Genomic DNA, 374 nt, shown 5'->3' with positions numbered 1-374 from the left:
GAGGGGATTGATTATGAAATATTTGTGTATCTTTATATATTTAATAAGCAGAACTATTTCTTGCATTGAATTTTAGCTTAAACATGAGTACATTCCAACTGTTTGTAATTTTTAAGTTTTCATGGATTTTTATAAAACATTTCCACTTTTGATCACCTGCATCTCAAATTATCAAGTTAGTGTAAACTATCTAAGTGGAGGGCTTAGAGTATCAAATTGTTCTTATTTTCATTTGAAAGATGATAAAAAATATAATTTGTAGAATACAAAATTTTAAAATCTGTGTACAATAAGTTTCATTTATTATAAATGTGCACAAGACAAGTGTATTTTATTATCCATTTACATAGATTTGTATTCATTCAAAGGATTAG

This window comes from Penaeus monodon, chromosome 24 (genome assembly GCF_015228065.2).
Source record: "Penaeus monodon isolate SGIC_2016 chromosome 24, NSTDA_Pmon_1, whole genome shotgun sequence".
Classification (NCBI taxonomy): domain Eukaryota; kingdom Metazoa; phylum Arthropoda; class Malacostraca; order Decapoda; family Penaeidae; genus Penaeus; species Penaeus monodon.
The sequence above is the reverse complement of the archived record's forward strand: the minus strand, read 5'-3'. Positions refer to the sequence as shown.